Raw genomic sequence first — 15,000 nt, 5'->3', positions numbered from 1 at the left:
TTAAATGTTATGAGATGTCTTCATGAAAAAATATCTTAGAGAAAGAAAATTCTAATCTTTAAGACTGAACAGTCTCAGAAAGCACTCATCAAGTTATGTGATTTGTCTCCCATTTTCAATATATAAATATCTATGCACACAGTACCAGTGTGACTGACACTAATTTCAAGAAATCAGAGGCTTGGTGTGCTCTAACAAGTACTTCAGAGACCTACTTCAACACATAGAATTTCTATTAGAGATGCTGATAAGATTATATAAATTAGTTCTGTGTGTGTGTGCGCTTTTTTTTTAAGACCAAAAAAAAAAAAAAAAAAAAAAAAAAAAGGGCAGGAAGAGTTCCATCGAAGACTTCAGGGCTTTCAAAGCTACTGAGCTCAGATTGCATACAAGTATAAAGGAACACTCTCTTGTTCCCACACAGCTCATGTTACGTCATGAAGTTGGAGGGCTAAATTTCTTATTTTCCTACCCCCCAACATGTTTTGTTGTTAGAATTGCCCAGTATAAACAAGTGAAGCAAAAAGTGCCCAAACAAAGGAACTTTTATCTTTTGCCTAATTAAAAAAAAAAAAAAAAAAAGAGTTTCTATAAGTGAACTATGAGAAATTTCATGCAGATAACACAGTGATTATTTTTTAATGTAGAAGGTTTTCAGGTAGTAAATTTTCATGAAAATAAATTGTCCTTGGAAACAGATAATAATCTACTTTACATGACATATTCAGAAACATGGTGGGGGGAGAGTAGTGTTAAGAGTAAATAACCATCATACAAACTAGCATGTAATCCTTGGAATGTCTGTGAGTATGTCGTTTTATTAAAGTAAAATAAAATAATATGTAGTTAATGTCTGAGCTTTTTGGTTCATCCCTAAAAAAGAAAAACAATGAGAAAAGGCAAGGAGGATGACAAAGGTATTGGTATCTGTGGTGGAATATAAAGGACAGAATCAGCTTAGTTATGTAGCTGGGGAAGATTTTAAAGCTATAAATATTGTAGTAACATAATTGTAAAATATTCCTTATTAATCAGAGTTGAAGCTTTGTTTAAAGGAAGAAAAAGTTCTCATCAGTTCTGAATTCATGGACAGTCACGGCATTTATGCTGTTGCAGACCCTTCTTTTATTTTTGTCTTTTTCCAGATGACCATTCCCCCTGCTGTTCCAAATGTAGCAAAGCTGGATCTGATAGTTCCACTCTAAAGAAAGCAAAGATAATAATCTGATTTAGACATTAAAGAGCATCCGTAAGAATGACACCACTAGGTAGATACAGTGAGTCAACTTTTTTTCTCTCTCTGAGTCCTGGACTATTCCTTAGCATTTTAAATATCAGCCAGCAAGTGCTAAAAGCTAAGTCATTACAAGAATATAATTCACAGTATTTTGGCTTCTATTTTCACTAGCTCCTGAGTAATATATTGTACAAGAAAGAGGTCTTTGTTGTGTTTATAATATGTGTATAACCTGGTGGGAAACAGAATAAAAAATGTATATTATTTGCATATCTTGAACTAAAGAACCTGGCATGTGATTGGGTCTTGAATGTTTTAAATTTAAGTGAGCAGCTTTAAAGAGCAATATTACTTTATTACTGTCCTGTAATTCATATAATGAAATCATACCAATAAAAAATTAAGGTCTTAACATTTACAAGTAGAGCTTGATTTTTGAACTCCTTTTAATGAAAACAGTAATTTGTAAACTGGCAAATCTATATCACTTTATTTGCTGACATTAGTAGGCTATTACATTTGCATCCTTTCATCTCTCCTTGGTGCAGTGAGTAAGGCGCATTTAGTATAATGGAAGTTACCCATATACCATAGACCAAAGGGAGAATAGGCCTCCTGGAAAAATGCTCTGATTTCCAGACACAAGTGGAATCCCTATGAACATCAGTGGGAGATCCATGTAGGGAACAAGTATGTTCCTTGATGTGTCATAATAAATTCTCCCAAAATTGTGATTTAGTTGAAGCTTACTGACTATTATATATAATTGGAAGGATATTCGTTGCTCATGGTTAAGCTGCACTAATGTAATAAGAATGATGATATTAGCCTTGACATTCCAGTGAGCCTCTCTTTCTCACGGAGTCCTATACAGTTTCTACAAGACTTGTAAAACCACTTTGTGGTTTACATTTTACCCAAAAGTTGGAATAAGGAAGGGTGGGAAGAGATTGCTCACCCACTTTAGAGTAATAAGGAGCAAGGAGTGACAAAGTACATCTCTTTTACCCCTTTTCTTCCTCCCTTATGGGGAATATAGCTTTAAGATACACACTTTTGAAGAAATCTTCTCCCTTTATAAGCCTGTTTGCTTAAATCTTGAACTTAGGAATTCTTGAACTTGGGAACTCTTGAACTTAGGGTCAAGAGTCATCTGCAAGGCAAGTCCCAAGGTATGGAATTCCTTCTTTAGGCCAAATGGACATTTGTCTATTTTTGTCATGTGTTTCTTTTTTTAAAATTCAGATTTAATTTTCTTGTAATGCTAAATATTTCTGCCCTTTAAAATTTTTTTCCAATTAATAAGCAATTATTTTTTTCTCCATCCCCATTTCTCTCTTCCCCATTGGAAAAATAAAAGCAAAACAAAAAATTTTGGAATAAGTATGCATAGTTAAGCAAAACAATAGTGGTTATATCCAAAAATACACACCTCATTCTATACCCTAAGTCTATGACTGTTTTGTCAGGAAGTATTCTCTGAAATTATGGTTGGTTATCAAGTCGATTAGAATACTTGAGGATTCACATTCTGCTATATGTCTCTGCAGGAAATCTCTTAGTGATCAGCTTATTCTCATCTCTGGTGTTGGAAAAGTTCATTCTCAAGATTTCTCCCCTGAAGTCATGTGCAAGCATCATGTAATTCCCATACTTCTGACCCTAATAGGTATTTTCCAAAAGAATCACCCTGCCACAGGCTTGTCTGTCCTCTGAACAGGGAAAAGCAAAAAAGGAAAAAAATGGAAAGCCGAGTTATTCTGTCAGCTTGCTTTTATAAACCAGAGAAAGAAAACTTCTCTAGTAAGAATCTACCTTCCTGAATCCCACCCATCCAGCCACATAATTTAGAGATAGCCCCAGTTACTGGAAACTAATTAGGAATTCTGCCTTCCTTTATCAAAGTGTTGCTAATGGACAAGTCCATACAGCCAAGCTCATGGTTTATAATCTAACCAAGTTTAGGGAGGAACTCCTCTGACCAACCCCTGTCTTATACTCTCTAAAGAACTGAAGTTGAAGGTTGCCTAAAGAGCAAGGAAAAGTTCTATGGGGAGGGGGTGTAAGCAAGTTGCAACACTTTATACTCAAGATATTATACAGGTTAAATGATATATCATCAAATAAAGTGAGCTCATCATGTGACAAGAGCAAGAGATAGCTCACTGATAGCTCACATATTCCATTAATTTCTTTCCAATGAAAATAGAACACGAGGAAGACATGCAGAAGGTTGGGGAGACTACTATGGAAAATTTGCAGAAGGATGCATTATACACAGTTTATGTAGGGATGCACAGGTTGCATCATACATCATTGGAGGGAAGAATCTACATGAATAAGTCCACACTGTAATATTAGAATCTACTACCTTTTGTGATGATAGACTTATTTGTCACTTTTATGAGTGGTAAAGATGGAAATCCCTGGCCATGACCTCTTCCAGAAGATTTGGCTTCCAAAATCATGATATAATTTAGTACGATTACACATGCAAAATGAATTATTATGTAAAAATCAAGTGTAAATGTTGAAAAGGTGTCCTATAGTCTTAAAAGCACTATATTAAAATTAATGTTCCTTGCTGTTTTTATTACAATAAATTTTAAAGTAGCGTCATAACATCATAAAAATATTCTTCAGTATTAGCCTACAGATATTTTGACTCTTTCTGTTTCCCAGCTATTATTAGCTCATAATAATAACTGATATTAATGTAGTATTTTAAAGTTTACAATGCGTTTTATATACATTATCTTTTTTGACCAACATAATCAACACAACAAACTTGCAAAGTAGGTGGTACAGATAGCCTTATCCCTGTTTGGCAAGTGAGGAAATTGAGATTCAAAAAGGTTCAAATGCTTTGCCCAGCATCTCACCCCAGATGTTAGTGGTAGATTGTGAACCTATGTCTCTGCTGATTGCAAGTATGGATTTTTCTGCTAAACTACACTGTCTTCCTAACTGTATTTAGAATGAAATAAAATAAAGATTTAGCTCAATTCATAATATTTCCTAATTTCTACATTAATGAATGTCAAAATCCATCTGATACTTTAACTAATCTGCACTTCTTTTTGAGAAACTATAGAGGGTTTTGAATGACAGAGGTAGAAAATGTGAAAAAAAATGAAGAAAATATTCAAATATATTTACATAAAAGTCAAAAGAAATATATTCAAAGAGAAAAGAAATGCAGCATTTCTGAGGCATTCTGTAGCCTTTACAATGGAAACTCAAAAAGGGAATTGATTTTTATTGACCTTTCTATTGATCATTTATTTTTGTTCAAGAATGACTAAAGAGATCCTGGGCAATGAAACACAATGGATAGAGTGATGAGTCTATAGTCAGGACTCATCTTCCTGAGTTCAAATCTGACCTCAGACACTAGCAAGCTGTGTGACCCTGGGCAAGCCGCTCAACCCTGTTTGCCTCAAATTTCCTCATCTGAAAATGATCTGGAGAAGGAAATGGCAAATCACTCTAATGTTTACCAAGGAAACCCCCACATGAAGTCACTAAAAGTCAAGTTGAACACAATTATGCTCCAAGAAGAAATGGATTCTATTTGGGTGACATATTAGTAAGATAGTTATATAAATTACGTGTGAGATGATTTATAAGAGGAGTTGCCTTTCCCAGCAAATTCACAGGTCTAGATCAAAAAAAGTGTTCTTTGCAATGAGCTTTAACAGTAATTATATGAGCATTTTCCTTCTTCCTCCCTTTCTTTTTTCTTTTTTTTTTTTTCCCTTGGGCAAGTCACACAGTTAGGAAGTGTTAAGTGTCTGAGACCACATTTGAACTCGGGTCCTCCTGAATACAGGGCTGGTGCTCCATCCACTGCGCCACCTAACTGCCCCTCTTCCTCCCTTTCTTAAAAAAGAAATCTGTTGATTAAATTGGCAACCTGAATGCAGCCAATGGACATTAAAATGTAGATACATACATACAGTTTTTTCTTGTTTTTGAGACATATAATATCATGTTGTTGGGAATTTTTTATGTGGAAACTCCCTCCATCTATGCTGCTCAGATAATTACTCTGTAACTTACAGTATTAGAAAATATCTCAGGATACAATCCATCTAGAATGGATTTGAACTAAAACTTGAAGCCAGATTCCAAGGCCTTGTAATCCTTTATACCATGCTTCAGATACAGATAGGTAGATAGATAGATAAACAGTAGATAGATATAGAGTATATGTACACCTACAGATACATACATATATATCTATATGTATTCCTTTTTTAAAGTAAAAAATTAAAAATAGTTTAATTCATCAGGATTGTTATTTTATAGAGATCTAGAGTTTCTAAGATTATGATAGTGTCTCTCAATAAAAGCCTCCAAAGGAAAAAAAAATACAGATTATATTTTGGGCTACTGGAGAAGAGAAGTGTAATGGGCCCAAGAGCACACACCAACTCTGTGTGTGTGTGTGTGTGTGTGTGTGTGTGTGTGTGTGTGTGTGTGTGTGTATTAAAAGGAAAAGAAAATTTGGAGGAAAGGTGTTGGCTTGAGTAATAGGCTTAGATGACTTGCAAGCTCTGAAAACAAATTTCTTTATCCACAAGCCAGGTTGGAGAGCATCCATAAATTGCTTTTCCAAGTCACCCAATTCCAGTTGAGAAGACTGCCATTCTAGGATGGCATAAGAGATGTCTTTTAGTTTTCCAGCTTTTCAAGCCTCAAGTCCCTCCTAAGTGAGAAATGCCCGTTATTGCCAGGTTCTGTTGAAAAACATATGGTGCTTTGGTGATATGGACTCCTATCTACCTATGTGGAGCTAAGATCACAAAAATACTTTCATTGGTGTTGCAAGCTGGTCTTGAACTAAGGTCGCAAGGTAAATAGCCAATACTTTATCCTCTCAGCCAAGGCCTTGATAATGGCTGCTCTTTGATGTTGAGAAGGATGATTGACTTTTTTTTTTTTTTTTTCTGAACTAAGGTCCAAGACAGTGATGCATAATGCATCTGCTTCCATTTTACATTTGTTGGTATGGCAAAAGGTTAATTTGGATATTATTTAATAACAAGAGAGAATTTTCAACCAATCAACTGCCAAATAATGTGAAAACCATCCTCCTATGGCACACGTGCTAAGAAACATGAAAACAAACAATCCACCCTTTAAAAATTCCTCAGAACAATTTTCCCCCTTTTTATAGATATTAGCATATCTATAGAAGTTTTTACTCCTTTACAATTGCTCACATATTAATGGTGTTCCATGTCTTATATATTTATCATCATGTGAAAAACTCATAGTAAAATGTATTTTTGAAATTTTGATAGAGCTTCATGGATAGCTTTGTTTTTAATATCATCTGCCTTTCCTAGCATTCTTCTCCCTGCTCCTTCCCAGGATTCTAGCCCTTGTAACAAATAAAAAAAAATTTTTTAAAAGAGGAAAAAAATCAGCAAAACCAAAGTCTGACAATATGAAATGTTCCCTACCTGTGAATCTCTATCTCTGCAAAACAGGGAAGTGGAAGAGGGATAACTCTGTCAAGAATTTTCCTATCTCCCTTTTGGTGCCAAGATTGATCTTTATAATTTTTCAGCATTCATTAAATCAGTCAATCAATCAATTAATAGATTAATGAATGAATGAATGACTCTCTGCTAATGTAGTAAAAATGATCACATTGTTTTTTGGTAAAGGGAACTTTTGGTCAAGAAACTCTTTTTACAAATCCACAACGGTTCCACTATTTTAGTCTTAAGAGAATTGCCTGGAGCACAGAGAAATTAAATGCTTTGTCTAGGGTATTAGAGGAAGATATTGGAGGCAGATCTTGCTGACCCTAGGACCAGCCTTCTATCAACTCTCTCAGTCCCTTCCAACACTGCATTGCCTCACATCTATTATGTTAATAATAAGAGGCTTCCACTCAAGTGCCTGATTACTGATAAAAACTATCGCTCTCTTGTATTTGCCCTTGATCTTCAAATTTTGTGTTCCATTAACTAAGCAATATCATTACCTTGAAGCACAAGGTGCATTTAAATTAAGCGAGTAGGGATTTGTCTGTCAGACATTTGTAGTGGGTATTATATATAGTCACAGATAACACCCACCTAGTTTCTACTCTTTTGTCTAGATAGAATGATTGCTTCACCTGGGCATCCTAGTAACCTGAGTCTTTATTGTTTCTCCTGAGAACACCTGGTTTGTTCAAACCTCACCCTGTCTGGCTCTCAGGAAATGTGAAAAAGGGAATTTGTAGAGTACTGAATTAAAAGAAAAGCAACAGAAAAAAATAATGATAATGAAGAAAATAGCAGCAAAAGGAAAATTGCATTCAAATGGCAATCTGATTTTCTGAAACAGATGTTTTGGGAAGATATTCTAGTTCAATTTAAAAAATGATTGTGAGCTCACATGATAGGGCAGCTAGATGGCACAGTGAGTGTTGGGCCTTTATTCAGAATCACCTTCCTGAATTCAAATCTAGCTACTAGATGCTAGTAAGGATCTAGCATCTACGTGCCTCAGTTTCCTCCTCTGTAAAATGCGGATAATAATAACATCCATCTCCCAGGGTTGTTGTAAGGATAAAGTGAGAATATAAGAATTTGAAAAATTTAAAGTTCTATACAATGCTGCTGCTGTTGTTGTCTACAACAGTACACTGAACTTGGAGTCAGGAACATTTATGTTTAAATCCTGACTCAGAAAGTCACTTAATTTTTGCCTTTTTTCTTCACCTGTAAATTGGATATAATAGCACTGAGAAGGTGTTACTATGAGGATCAAATTAGATCAATTGAAGAGCTTCAAGTATAAATTCTAGTTATTACTTTTAAAAGTTATTTTAATTCTCAAGACCTTTCTCAGATAAAAGAAATGAAAAATTCCATCTTTCAAGGAAAAATTAACTGTGTGGTTTCTTTTGCACAATTATAATTTTCTTTTGGAATTCTGAAGACTGTAGGGAAAAAGAACAGTTTCCAATATTTCATATTTGAATTCTGACCCCTTCTCTTGTCTTGCTTCCTCTCCTGCCAATCCCATCCACTCTCCAAACTTCTGTTGACAGGAATGGAGCTTAAATATAAACAAAATGTAACAAATTTGCATGAAGACCGTCTTAGGCTGCACTTTTCAAATTTTAGCGCTAATACTTTTATTACTGAATCTATATATGGCTCTGAAACATAATCTCTGCGCTGTTTCAATTATAGAGGAAGAGGGGAAACGGGGAGTGATGCTATATTAAAGGGGAAAATACTGATTAATTACTTAATTTACATGTTTTATAACTAGCAGTCTTTAAATGAACTTATCTGGTGAATATCTCATATATATGTTTATGTATGTATCTATATAAACACACACTAATATTTTAAACATAAAGATGTATACATACACATATATTTTTATACATATACACATATCAGATCTGATTCTTGCTTAGCACATAAAACAGATATCACAACTTCCAGTTTTAGAGTTACCTGGAAGTATGAGAGATTAAATAACCTGCTAAAGATTCAGAGGAGAATCTTGAATACAGACCTTCTTGACAAGAAGCTAAGTCTTCTAACCACTAAGCTACATTTTCTTAATATTGCCTTTGATAGAATGACACTCAAACAAATGATTAAATTATTTGTTTCTCTCATTATTCTTTTCTAGTATCTTTTAAGAAGCAATAGTCAGAAGCACATTGATAAAATCAGAAAACACAAGAACCTATAATTACAGTTTTTTCACTCATTTCTGTATGCTTTCATTGATTAGTGGATGTTTTAGTTCATTAGTTGTCAAACTTTTGTCCTCGTGATCCCTTAATACTATTAAAAATTATTGAGGAACTCCCGGAGAACTTTATGTGGGTTATATCTATAAATATTTATTGTATTATAATATTTACTATCATACTCATTATTTTTTATCTTAATATATCATGTTAACTATTTACTATAAATTAATATTTACTATATTAGAAATTATAATGTCTCAGAATTATTATAAAAATAATTTTTACCTCTTGAATATCCTAAAAGGATCTTTAGAATCTCCATCACACTTAGAGAACTGATTTTAGTTGTGGTAATTTGAATTTTCTATAACAAATAATATTTACATAGAGTTTTTAAGATTTGAAGAATGCTTTATGTTATTGCAATCTTTTATTTTAGGTGCTACTATTATCTCCATTGTAAAAATGAGGAAATAGGCTGAGACTATGACCTTCTCAGGTTCACACAGCTAGTGCCAAACTTAGAACACAGGTCTTCCTGTTTTTAATTTCAGTATTCTCTCCACTTTGCCACACTGCCTTTATAGTTTAAAGACACTAACAGCATACTTAATTAATCTAACCTAACAATAATGCTATGAAATTTTGAAATTGAATAGCAAAGAGGACTGGGTCACAGAAGTCTTACCATAGAGATATTTGGGATTAGTGTGGATCTCAGATCATGATATACAATCCTGATTCTGAATTTTTAAAAAATGTTTTTGGGTTTCCATTTTGATTAGAAAAGCACTCTGTTGTCACCATTATTTTGTTAGATTCACACATAGTTCCTCCTCAAAGCTCTTTTTTCTAACAAAGTATTTTCTTCAGAATAAGAATACTGCCCTTTTCTATCAAAGAAGTTAGGTTAACCATTGGGTCTAGGAGGCTCAAAGTTAAATGGAGCAAGTTAAGCATCACTCTTATGGGGTAACAATTTTATCATATGGGTGAAACTTGGGGAAATCAAAACAGGATAATGTTGGGATCACATGGCACTTTTTATCCCAGGGCCCTTCTTACCAATGAAAAGACTTTGATTATTTATCTGTCACTTTAGGGAAAGTATTGTAGCACAATGGAAATCTCCCTGGATGTGAAACCAAAAAATCACTGTTAAAATTTCAGTTTGTGTCACCTTGGGCTAGTCACATCAAATCTCTTTAAACTTTAGTTTCCTCAATTATAAAGAACTGAATGAGAATTCTGAGGTACTTTCTAAATCTAAATTCTTTAAGAAAAGAGTAATACAAAGAGTAAATTAGGATACATAGAGCTCCATACCACTAAGAGTATTTTAAATTACTCAAGGATGGAAACTTTTTCCAGGAAAGTTGAGCTTCATATCACCATTTCTTAATTCTTTCCCTGGTAAAAGCAAGATTTGGGAGAGGTAGAGGAAGTTGTGCTCTGTTAATGAAAATATCATATTTAATTCAGTTTATTTTTCAATCATGTCCAATTTTTTTGTGACCCCATTTGGGATTTTCTTGGTAAAAATATTAGAGTAGTTTGCCATTTTTTTCTTCTCTAGCTCATTTTACAGATGAGGAAATTGAGGTCAACAGGTTTAAGTGACTACCCAGAATTATACAGCTAATAAGGGTCTGAGGCTAGATTTGAATTCAGGTCTTCCTGTCTCTGGGTCCTCCATTAAGCCATTCAAGCACTAACTACTGACACTGCCAACTAAGTGCTATCTTTCATCCACTGTAGCCAGATACGTGACATAGTCCTTTTATAGTACTTTCTGCCACAATGTGCAATGTCAACAATGATCTAAAATATGTGGCATGGGGGAAGGGAGGGATGCACTGTGTGTGATGTGGATTTCCTTTCCTTTAAATTTCTTGTTTTGATCACCCTGCTACTGTTCATTACTAAATGTCTTTTTACAATTTTCTCAGCACAGCAGTTTGAATCCTTGCATGAAGTGGCAGACATATCACCATATATGAACTGTGAAATGTATTTGAAAATAAATGTTTTAATTTAAATTGACATTTCTGAGACTACCGCTGAGGGTAACTGCTTTTGCTTTAAAATTACATTGTCCATCTCCATAGGGGCCCAATATAAGAGGAGTTTCCATCCCATTTTAATACTAATTTATTATCAAAAGAACGGCATTCCTCTGTATACACAGATTTTCTTCTTTAAGTTGTTAAATCACTACAAACCAAAGTAGAAACCGGCTTTAGTAATCTTGCAAGATTATACTTCTCATCTGTATCCCAAAAATTTCTGTTGTGGAAAATGTTTGTCAAGGTAGCTGCCCCAAATGAGTGAAAAAAAAATCACCTAATAGAATTCACCCTTAGTACAGCTGAGTGAAGCAAAGAAGTAGGCAGTCACTACTACTGTTAGCATTCTCTTATAAATCATGTTGGAGACCACATTGACATATCTTATCATAGTTTTAAAGACAGAAGGAACCTTAGGTACCATCGGTTCCAACCAGGTGTTTTTACAAATAGGAAATTGAGACCCAGAGAGATTAAGTAACTTTCCTGCCATATAGTAGCAGAGATAAGGTTTGAATATATCTTCCAATCAGCCAACAAACATACTTGAGTAGGCAGATAAACATATATAAAAATGCAAATATTGACTAAGAAAGTATGAGAAATGACTGGTGAATATTTCATCTTTGTTCAATTTAGAGCAGAAATGTCAAACAGTGTCCTTGGTCAATGTGCCTCAACATTCTAGAGTAACACAGAATCAGATTAAAATAATATTTGGGAATTAGTTAGCAAAATAAACAAAAATACAATAGAATATAGATGTTAATAAGCAGTCTTGTAAGTCAATATGTGACTCTAGTGATCTTATGAACAATTTTGTGGCCCCTTATTCTATTGGAGTTTGACACCACTGATGATGGTGATCTGAGGGAGGACTGCACCTTTGGCATGAGTTCTGATGGAGGCTTTTCAGGGATGCTCATCCACCTTTGGTGTCTGTCACCTAATTCTGACCTCTGGCTCCAAGAAGTCACAGCATGCATAGCAGCCCCATCCCAGTGAAGAGTATTCCCAGAATGATGGATGCTTGGGAATTACACAAGTTTTATTTATCAGGGAAAGCTCAACATCATTTAGTCAACATAACTTAGTAGTAAAAGCTTTTAGAGGTTTCTCCAACCACTACTGTCTAAGATCATCCTACCCAGAACACAGCACCTTAACTCAAGAATATATTACATATGGAACCTCATATGCTTGCAGTCAGCTCATTTACTTCCAGTGATGCTCTAAAAGTTTCACAAGTCCTAAGTTATTCTAAATCATATCACAAATCATTCATATATTCCATTCTGAGGGCCACTCCACATCAGAATATTTCTTCCATAAAACTTTGGTAGTTCGTCATTTCTCATACTTGATGTAAAAAATCTTAAACTATTAATGGTTTCCTAAATAACACAGTTAAGGTTGTCATTGTCTCAAGAAGATCATCCTCAGAGGGAAGAGGGGGACCCTTGATTTTTACTAGTGGAGTGGAAAAATAAAACTTTTCCTCCAGCACATTTCCATTAATGTATTACTGTGGGTATTTTATCAGACTATATAATTGTCATCTTATATTTTCTGAATTACATTAGATGACATAACAGATGTCTAATCCATCTCCTCATTTTACATTATAGGAAACTGAGGCCCATAAGATAAAAAAAATCGATTTAAATGCTCTCACACAGCAGCAGCTAACTTTGTATGTTAAAACTTGCTGACAATAAATATGAAGGCCCTACACTATATTATATGCATTAACTGAAGCTTTGCCTAAAATCCACATTTTGTCTTCTTGACTCCCTCACATCATAAACCAATTATCACATGCAAGGAGGCAGTAGAACTGAAGAAACACCAAGAGGAGTTAAAAAAGCAATTCAGCCTGCTTTCCTTAAACATCTGAATCATTAACAAAGATCACATCCATGACCTAGGCACTATCTTCCTGTCCAAATACCTCCAAATATCATCCCCTACCACCATGCACCCCTCAGTTCACTTTTTTGTGTTCTTTTTTATTACTGTTTTCTCTGCTTTTGAAATTCACTATTTATGAAGAATTAAATAATATCAAGAAAGCTAGATATTAACCCTCCTCTCCCTACTCTCCCCCTTCCAAATTTGTCCAAGTTCAGGCAAGTAAAAAGTATCAGAAGCAGCATTTAATAATCTGAGTCTGTTGATTTTCAATTTAATACTTTTTCCCCCTGCAAAACACTATTGGTTTTCCGATGGCATTAATGTTCAGATCCAAATTGGACTAGATGTCTTCTAAGGTCCGTTCTAACTCTGAGAGTCTTTGATACTTTGATGAAAACAAAAAGGCCCCAGTTGCTGGAAACTCAAGGCAGATGTTGAGTTAGGCCCAAGGGTATGAAGTTAAAAGGAAAATAGGAATGCTAAAGACAAATTTTACCTACTTCAGAATTTTGCCTAAGACAGAAGGGTCTCCATTGCTAACTTTTGAAAGTCAAGTACCAACTAAGTTAACTTATCCTTTTACTCTCATTACATATAAATTTGAGCTTAGGAAACATTTCTGAAGTTTTGTGGAAGAAGTACCAGGTGGTGAGTATTCACAAAATAAGTAATCCATGATAGTCAGCTTAGTCATTTTAATATTATGTAGATTAAAATTATATAAAAAACTTATATATCCTATTACCAGTTTAATTTAGGTAGGACCTACTCAATACAAAAATACTCAAATGGATCTGAGCTCATCAATGTGAGTTCTCCCTCTAATATAGACTACAATCCATCTATCCATTACTATCTATCCTAGGCAACTCTTACTCAAGCTTTGTTATATGGTCTATACAGGAGACCTTCCTTAAATTCTCTTGACATATCAGTAGTATTTATGGGGCTAGTTGTTGTTTATTTCTTGTCCTCACCACATAAACTAGCTCCTCTTATTTTTCAACCATTTATTTCTTTGTTGATCTATTTTTATATACCTTCCCCTTTGTAGTTTCCTTTTGGCAATATATTGCAATCTATTATGTCCACCATGTTCCTGGGAAAGATCCACCATTTCAGTTCTTTAGATATTATGGTGTACACGAATTCCAGGTACAAAAATAGGTTAAAAAAAGTTTGCTGTGGTGTCATGTTGTAAATTTTCTTATGGCAGTGCCACAAGGAGTGGATTTTATTGTTTTATATTTTCAAATCTTAAAAGAAACATGTTGAAGGGGTAAGGAGGTTGAGTGGAGCCGGGAATTTAATGAAGTGTGGATTCTTTTACTCCTGAGTCATTGTTTTGCCTCCAAACAGAGGATGTCAACAGTTGCCCAGTGACCTCTATAAAATGTTTGTGATCTTCTGTCAGTTCCTAACAACCAGTTGTTCACATAATAGAAGTACTTAATGTATTGTACATACTTCTTTGATGTCTGTTAAGTTTTTTTGTGTATCCGTATCCTTTTATCTATTTTTCCTTGCTTAATATTCTCTAATTCTTTTTTTTTAAATTGTACTCTCAGATGGATAGAACTCTGTTCATTTAATTAACTTTGCACAGCAACAAGAGAAGTTCCATGAGTATGTGGATTTAGTCATAGGCAAGATGAGCTAAAAAAAATCTAAAACCCAAATCTGATCTATCTACTCAGGTTGTGATATCCTGAAGACTCTGACTTCCATTACTTTCCTCTTTCTGCTTTCCAAAATATATGGAATGGTAACTGCTAAGAATTAGGGAATGGCAGTTTTCCTATATAGGATTTTTCCCCATAGCTATCTTTTGATGAAAGTTTCTTTGCAAATTAAATTCACAACTCTCCGGTAGTCTGTTTCAAGATAGGACTGAGATTTTGGGAACAAGATTAGACCTAGATAAGGAAGCATACACTTTACACTCTTCTCCCCCCAACTCTCCAATGCCCCTGGTTACACTACAGTTATCCTATAAGTAAACAGAAAACTTGGTTCTCCTTGTTGTTATTGTTGAATCATTTCAATCATGTCTGACTCTT

General features: G+C 34.4%; 1 long non-coding RNA gene across 3 annotated transcripts in view; it reads right to left on the bottom strand.

The window, feature by feature from the left end:
* Window positions 1–859: 859 nt before the first annotated feature.
* Window positions 860–15,000, bottom strand: part of LOC141553480 (uncharacterized) — a 74,200-nt gene continuing 60,059 nt past the window's right edge. For all 3 annotated transcript variants that reach the window (XR_012485470.1, XR_012485469.1, XR_012485471.1), the window contains exon 2: window positions 860–1,201. This is a non-coding gene — a long non-coding RNA (uncharacterized LOC141553480). The remainder of the gene's footprint in view (window positions 1,202–15,000) is intronic.

The sequence above is a fragment of the Sminthopsis crassicaudata genome, chromosome 2 (genome assembly GCF_048593235.1).
Source record: "Sminthopsis crassicaudata isolate SCR6 chromosome 2, ASM4859323v1, whole genome shotgun sequence".
In the NCBI taxonomy this organism is placed as follows: domain Eukaryota; kingdom Metazoa; phylum Chordata; class Mammalia; order Dasyuromorphia; family Dasyuridae; genus Sminthopsis; species Sminthopsis crassicaudata.
The sequence above is the reverse complement of the archived record's forward strand: the minus strand, read 5'-3'. Positions and strand labels throughout refer to the sequence as shown.